Consider the following 7,500-nt stretch of genomic DNA (forward strand, 5'->3'; position numbering starts at 1 on the left):
CATCTGTATTCCTTTTTGCGTAGCTTAACAACTCGGTGTTTTTTCCTGTGTTTTCTGGCAAATCTTGGATTTATTCTGCTTTTCATGGCTTCTCCGTCTTCGTCGGCCTCCGATAAGTTGAGTACCATGTCTTTTATGTATAAATGTAGGCTCTTGGTAATTTTTTGAGTGATTAATAGGATTAATCTTTGTTACAAGAGCCGTAGCCTACCGGAGGCGTCATGGACGCTGTCGCTCGCTAGGTATAAGTTTAGTTAGTCAGAGCGACAATCCCGGTTGTTTTGCTTTAAAAAATTTTAGCTATTTAGTATTACATTGGATTTCCTTTCGTGCTTAGTATTATTTTGGCGAAGTATTCGCCATTCTGGCCTACGCTAGGCCATGTAGCCTAGTCGTTTGGTCTTAGTACTTTATGCATGATTTTGGTTTTTCCGAATGTATTAAAATTTTATTGAAGCTTTAGGCTATGTTTTATACATCTAAGATTGTGTGGAATATTTCCAAGATAGTATACGAGTGAGTTTCGGTGATTTAGGTAATCGATTCTCTTGGTGCCTAGGCTAAGCTACTTATGGAGCCTTAGTATACTTTCTCCCCGGTTGCTTTCTTTTCTTCGGAGAAGGTCTGCAATCCCTTTCCCTCTGTTTAAGCCTTGGGCTTATCCCTAAGTGGTTTTTTCCGAATTAATTTTCGATAAAACTATACTGGGGTGTTACTGTACCTTCCTGTTCCAGTAAGTCTGGTTCAAAGAGGGACAGAACAACAGAGTTTTTAGTCTGAGTCTGTGCTTGTCTGGCTTGGGGTAGAGTCTCCCTCGCTGGCCTGACACAGACAAAGGTGGCTTAGCCTCCTTAGGTCACTACCTAAGGTTTCTGTGGATATGATTCCTTCTTTTGTGATCTACCAGACTAGTCCTTGTTGCTGTTCTCGGGGGAGGATAATTTACTTTCCCTGGGAGTGGCAACACCTTCCTTGCTTTGGTGCTCTGGGAGCTGGCAAGTATTGCTGGCCTCCCCCCTTAGATCTCCCTTAGGCTAAGATAAGTTTCTTGGCTGCGGGTGATCCGTCACTAAAGCAAGGTTGGTAGGACCCTCTTTTGTCCCTTCCCCCTCTATCTCCGTAATGGCTTAGCCATTACAGTACTGTACGTCGTTCTACATCTGGACCTAGAATAGGTTAGGATGTGGGATTGACTCAGCCCCTTACCGGCCGGCAGAGCTGCCGGCCGGCAAGGGTCTTATATTTTGAGTGCTGCCCGGACCTCCCTTGGTCCCTCATCCATGCCTGCCTGCAGAGTCAGACGGCATTGGTCAGGAAGCCTGAATTAGATTCTCCCCTTCCTTATATGCACTCTTTCGGATTGCCGGGCTTGGAGGTAGTGTACACTCTTATCCCGGCATCCATTCTGTTTTTCTTCTGGTGCTGTACCCGACCCGGCTGCCGGCCTATGAGGCCGGCAGCTGGGCAGTTGTAGTCCTCTGGTTCTTTTGCTGCCGGCTGGCATCGGTCCTGTACCTTTGCCGGCCGGCTAATGTCAGCCCTTGTCTGCCGGTCACCAAGAGTGTGGCCAGCAGCTGGGTACTACCTTGTGTAGTTGCCGGCCTGCAGCCATTGCCGGCCGACATTGGCTGTTGCCGGCCGGCAATTGCTGCCGACCGGCACATGAATTTGAACCAGAGTTCTGCCGCCTAATAGCTGTTAAGTAGTATACTTTAAAGCTAGTTATGGTGTGTGCCGGCCGGCACGTATCCTCCTATACTGTACTAGTATTCTTCAGTATAACATATACAGTAAGAAGAACACTATAGTATGGGTTTTGGTACAGCACTGTGTGTTCTAACACTTTTGTGATTTCTTGCACAGTCCTTTGCTGTTGCCCTACAGATAGTAAAGTGAGTTCTTTCCTGTCTATTATCCAGGATTTTAAAATCATTGCTTAGGTGTGAGCTCCACCTGTTTCCTCTGGAAACTTTGCATTGGTTACTCTAGAAGAGATTAACCATTTGATTTTATTATCTGGAAGGCTGCAACAATGGGTTGTGAGGGAAACACAAGTGTGTGTCTTTCCTTTCTGAATTGTTATGCTATACTATGCATATCCAGTGATCCATAGTTCACTTGATACTCATGGAAATTTCTTCTCTTTACAGAAGGACCCTCCGAAGTGCGGAAGTGTTTTCTGCAACGTCCGCAGCAAGAACCTCTGCGGACATGAGTTTTGTAGGAGACACGCAGCATGCGCTGTCTCCAAGGATGATATCCGGTATTGGGACCCTCAGGTATGTACTGTGTGCACTAACCTGATTACTGAGGCCTTTGATTCCCCTAGGACGGCGGAATCAAGGGATATAGCTAGGAAGAAGCTTCGTACCTGGGTAAGGGGCTTCCAAAAGAACACTTCTGGCCCTTATCTTCCAAGTGAGAAGATGAGGGCGTATCTTTTCCCTAAGGCATCAGCTGATGCAGTGATTCCCCAGCCTCAAGAGGAGATCCCCCAAGTGAACAGATCCAGGTGGATGCTGAAGTCGCGGTCGCGATGCAAGACATCCAGTTAGATGACAGGATGTCTGATGTGGACGAGCGTCTGGAGGAAGACCTCCTGGCAGAAGCCCAGGATGAAGTTCAAGCCCCAGACGTTGTAGAGGAAGAGGTCGACGAGGTGTCGGCTACTCCGGTTCAGATTCCGGAGCCTATTCCCTCAACATCGGCCGGTCTCCCAGTAGAGCTGGGACAGGCCCTCTCTTCTATTGTTGGAATGATCCAACAAATGCAGAAGGAGAATCAGGAGAAGGCGGCTGCAATGGAACTGCGGATGCAGTGCCTTGCAGAATCACATGGGCCTCAGAAAAAGCTCAATGTGAAAGACCTTCCCTTGTGCTCAGATGCTAACCCATGGAGGTATGCTGAGCACATGCCGATGACGACTGGAAAGATCGTCATCTCGGATAAGCTGGGCTCAGTTCCCCTGGAGGAGGTGGAATTCTGGCCCAGCAAGGCATCATATCCGGACTGTTATGTCCGGCTGAGGAAGGAACCAGCTTCAAAGGAGGAGACAGAGCCGAAGGAGGTCATAGTGATGGACCATGCTAAGGCTCAAGCTCTACTTTCATCCTCGATGAAAGAGAGGGGCTTCTCTAACTCAAAGGTAGCCGCATTGAGCAAGAAGCTCCCTTCCTTTGTGTCCTCGCCTACTAGAGCCTTCCCCTTTTTACAGAAAGGGTTTGCGGCTGTACTAAAAGCAGTCGAGGCCGGCAAGCCTTGCCCCTCCCTGGAGGAGTGTAAACCCTTGTCGCTGGCCCGGCCTATGGACCACAAAGACTGGAAGGACGTCCATCTTACGTTCTCAGTTGGAAAGTTGGAGGCTGATATTGCCGGACGTCAGTTCGGCGAGGACCTCCCTAAGCTGACTGACTTTCTTTTGCGAAGAGAGTTCAAGACAAAAGAAAGACTGGCTGCCTCAATGTCTCTTCAGACTACTCTCGAGACGATGGCAAGTGACCCCAAGGTCCATGAAATGTTCATGGTGGTGGCCAAGACTCATCTGGCCACAGTGACGAAGGACCTTTATAGCTTCGTCAAGGCAAGGAGAGCTTGTAGGGAGTTCGTGTTCACCTCGGCTACGGTGAGGCACGAGCCAAGGGAACTAATCGCCTCCAACATTTGGGGAAAAGACCTTTTCCCTACCGACTTGGTCAAAGAAGTTGTTGATAAGGCCGCCTTGGAGAATAGAAACCTTCTCCAGAAGTGGGGCCTGGCTATCAAAAGAAAGTCTTCCCCGGATGAGGGTCCTCAACCAAAGAGGAAGACTATGAGGACTAGGCTACCGTCTCGGCCAGCCAAGCCTGTTAGACAGCAACAGCAACTGCAATTGCCATTGCCCCCAGTGCCCCAGATCGTGGCACAAACCCCGACCACTTTTCAGTGGGTACCCCAGGCCGTGTCGACACAGTCCACGGCATTCACCCCAGCGTTCGAAGGGCAGGCTACTTCCTTTCGAGCAAAGCCTAGAGGAGCAGCCAGAGGCTCGTCTAGGCGCCCCTCAAGGGGAAGGGGATTCAGGGGTGGTCGTGGTCAGGGAGGCAAGACCTCAGGACGGCAGTCCAAGTGAGATGATACCGGTAGGAGGGAGACTGATGAAATTTCGGGATCGGTGGACCTTCGATCCCTGGGCCCACAGCCTACTCAAAAATGGACTGGGCTGGAGCTGGTACAGCACTCCACCCCCGTGCCTTCGGTTTTTCCAACACTCCACCCCTGTTATGGAGGAGTACGTTGAAGAACTGTTGGAGAAAAAAGGTGATCCGAAGGGTGAAGCCCATCAATTTCTAAGGGAGGCTGTTTTGGGTTCCCAAGAAAGACTCGGAAAAGCTCAGAGTCATTCTGGACTTGTCGCCACTCAACAAGTTCATAGTGAATTGCAAATTCAAAATGCTAACACTGCAACACATAAGGACCTTACTGCCCAAGAGGGCATATTCCGTCTCTATAGACTTGTCAGACGCCTATTGGCACATTTCAATCAGCCATCGACTCTCCCCCTACCTAGGGTTCAGGCTACAACGAAGACTATACGCCTTCGGAGCCATGCCATTCGGGCTAAACATAGCCCCAAGGATTTTTACGAAGCTTGCGAGCGTAGCTCTCAAACAATTACGCCTAAAGGGAATTCAGGTAGTAGCCTACCTGGACGACTGGTTGGTGTGGGCAGCATCCGAGACAGAATGCTTGCAAGCTTCCAGTCAAGTGATCCAGTTCCTAGAGTACCTAGGCTTCAAGATCAACAGAAAAAAGTCTCGACTTTCTCCATCTCAAAAGTTCCAGTGGCTGGGAATCCACTGGGACCTTTTGTCACACTGTTTCTCCATCCCGGCGAAGAAAAGGAAGGAGATAGCGGGTTCTGTCAAGAGACTTCTAGATTCTGAAAGGATATCAAGACGCGAGCAGGAGAGGGTACTGGGCTCTCTCCAGTTTGCTTCGGTGACAGAACCAGTGCTAAGAGCACAGCTAAAGGATGCAACCGGAGTTTGGAGAAGTTATGCATCAAACGCGCGAAGAGATCTGAGAAGACCAGTTCCGCTTCGGCTAAGTACTCTTCTCAGGCCTTGGTCCCAAGCCAGACATCTAAAGAAGTCGGTACTTCTTCAGCCACCTCCCCCGTCGGTGACGATTCACTCAGACGCCTCGAAGGAGGGATGGGGAGGTCACTCTCATCGGAAAAAAGTCCAGGGGACTTGGTCCAAGCTATTCAAGACCTTTCACATAAAACTTTCTAGAAGCTATGGCAGTGCTCCTTACCTTAAAGAAAGTCTCCCCGCGTCACTCGATCCACATAAGGTTGGTGATGGACAGCGAGGTAGTTGTGAGATGCTTGAATCGACAAGGATCGAGGTCACCACCTCTCAACCAGGTGATGTTGGCCATCTTCCGATTGGCGGAAAAGAAGAAGTGGTACCTGTCAGCAGTTCACCTTCAAGGAGTCCGCAATGTGACGGCGGACGCTCTATCCAGGTTCACACCGATAGAGTCGGAATGGTCCTTAGACGCAGGATCATTCTCCTTCATTCTGAATCAAGTCCCAGAACTGCAGATAGACCTTTTTACGACGAAAGACAACAAGAAGTTACCCCTGTACGTGTCCCCGTACGAGGACCCCTTAGCGGAAGCAGTGGAAGCGATGTCCCTTGACTGGAACAGATAGTCCAAGATTTATCTGTTCCCTCCTCACAACCTTCTGTTGAGGGTCCTCAACAAACTGAGATCCTTCAAGGGGGTAGCGGCAATAGTGGCCCACAAGTGGCCGAACAGCGTGTGGTTCCCCCTGGCATTGGAACTGTAGCTGAAGTTTGTACCGCTACCAGATCCAGTTCTGACCCAGCGAGTCCAGAAGTCAACTGTCTGTGCTTCATTACAGAAAACCCGGACCCTGCAGCTCATGATTTTCTCTACCTAGCGGTGAGAAAGCGTTTCGGGATTTCGAAAGCCAGCATAGACTTCCTTGAGGAATATAAGTGCAAATCTACTAGAAGGCAATATGAGTCATCTTGGAGAAAATGGGTGGCCTTTTGTCAAGGCGAAGAATCCGCAGGAGATCTTGACAGACTTCTGCTTATCTTTCTTCTCCACCTCCATGGTCAAGGATTGGCAGCTAACACGATTTCAGCGTGTAAGTCTGCTTTGACAAGACCCATTCTATATGCCTTCCAGGTCGACCTAGGTAACGAGATCTTTAATAAAGTCCCGAAAGCCTGTGCTAGGCTCAGACCTTCAGCACCTCCAAAGCCCATTTCATGGTCTTTAGACAAGTTCTTCATTTCGCTTCTCTGTTGAGCAATGAAGAGTGTGCGTTAAAGGATTTGACACAAAAAGTTATTTTCCTATTTGCACTCGCATCCGGGGCCAGGGTTAGTGAGATTGTAGCCCTCTCGAGAGAGGCAGGTCATGTTCAGTTCCTGGATGGGGGAGAACTGAACCTGTTTCCGGATCCTACGTTTCTCGCCAAGAATGAGTTACCCACCAACAGGTGGGTTCCCTGGAGAATCTGCCCTCTGAAAGAAGATGCATCTCTATGTCCAGTAGAATGCCTAAAGGTCTATCTTCATAGAACTTCAGACTTCAAGGGTGGTCAACTATTCAGGGGAGAAACATCAGGCTCAAATTTATCTCTGAATCAACTCAGAGCGAAAATCACATATTTTATTCGCAGAGCGGATCCTGACAGTACACCCGCAGGTCACGATCCGAGGAAAGTTGCCTCATCCTTAAATTTCTTTAATTGTATGGATTTTGAACATCTCCGTTCATACACTGGCTGGAAGTCTTCCAGAGTGTTCTTTCGCCACTATGCGAAGCAAGTAGAGGAACTAAAGAGATCTGTGGTAGCAGTGGGTCGCGGTGTTAACCCTACTGTTTAACTCTGCGAGGAACAGTGGTTTTAATTGGGACGATTAATTCCAGGGTGAGTGTGTAGTTACATACTGTACTACAAACTAAGTGAGGGCACTGTGTTGCCCATGTAGACTGTTCCATTTCCAAAGGTGAACCTAGCATAAGTGCAGACATGTGTGCCGAGCGTTTCTAACGCTAATGTCATTGATTTGTAATACAGACTTTTATGACTTTGATACCTCGGTATCTTAAAAGTGGCATTTAGTGTTTTTTCTTTCAGACAAACAAGTTCTGTTTACTATCATACTTATGCTTAAAGTTTTGGGTTATCCTCCTCTTATGTATATATATATATATATAATTGTGGTTAACCTGTCTATTTATTACCTGTCAATAAACTGGTTCTTGAGAACCTTGCGTCTCCTTCACCTGTGTCAATTTATTGGTATAATTGAGCATTCATTCTTTGTACCTTATCTGGGATAATTCTAATAGAATTGTTCCTTTATGCAAGCTATGTTGCATTGGTTTTCCTCCTATGCGGATATAAAACCTTTGTCCAATACAAGTATTGTGCGGAAAACTGGTCGATATTTCATATTGACGCAGCGATTC

Source organism: Palaemon carinicauda, chromosome 8 (genome assembly GCF_036898095.1).
Source record: "Palaemon carinicauda isolate YSFRI2023 chromosome 8, ASM3689809v2, whole genome shotgun sequence".
In the NCBI taxonomy this organism is placed as follows: domain Eukaryota; kingdom Metazoa; phylum Arthropoda; class Malacostraca; order Decapoda; family Palaemonidae; genus Palaemon; species Palaemon carinicauda.